Here is a 439-nt window from a genome sequence, read left to right as displayed (position 1 = left end):
TGGTGTGATGTCTAATAACAACTTTACTTGATTATTCTAAGATCACTAAGATTCAGTAATGGTTTGAATGAATGAATGAAATGAACTGAAGTGAAACGAAGTTTTTTATTGATCACTAATGGAAGTTTTACAATTTCTCTGTTTCTCTCTCCTGTTTTCTAACACTTTTTTGTTGGAATGATTGAATGAATCTTTAGTCTACTCCTTTAGTCTTTATATAGTCCCTTCAATTAGCTTTAACCCAATCAACTTATGACACGTGTCCATTGTTTTCCTCCATCCTTTCCCGTTCAATACCTGCAAATGTTTGAAATAACCACCAAACATACCGAGATATTGATCCTTATGTCAATATCTCGAGTTTTGAAATGTCAGATAAAATATCTAAAGGTACGATATTTGCCCACTACATCGCCCCCTATCGAAATTTTGAAATTTC

This window comes from Coptis chinensis, chromosome 9, assembly GCF_015680905.1.
Source record: "Coptis chinensis isolate HL-2020 chromosome 9, ASM1568090v1, whole genome shotgun sequence".
Taxonomy (NCBI): domain Eukaryota; kingdom Viridiplantae; phylum Streptophyta; class Magnoliopsida; order Ranunculales; family Ranunculaceae; genus Coptis; species Coptis chinensis.
Note: the sequence above shows the minus strand (reverse complement) of the source record.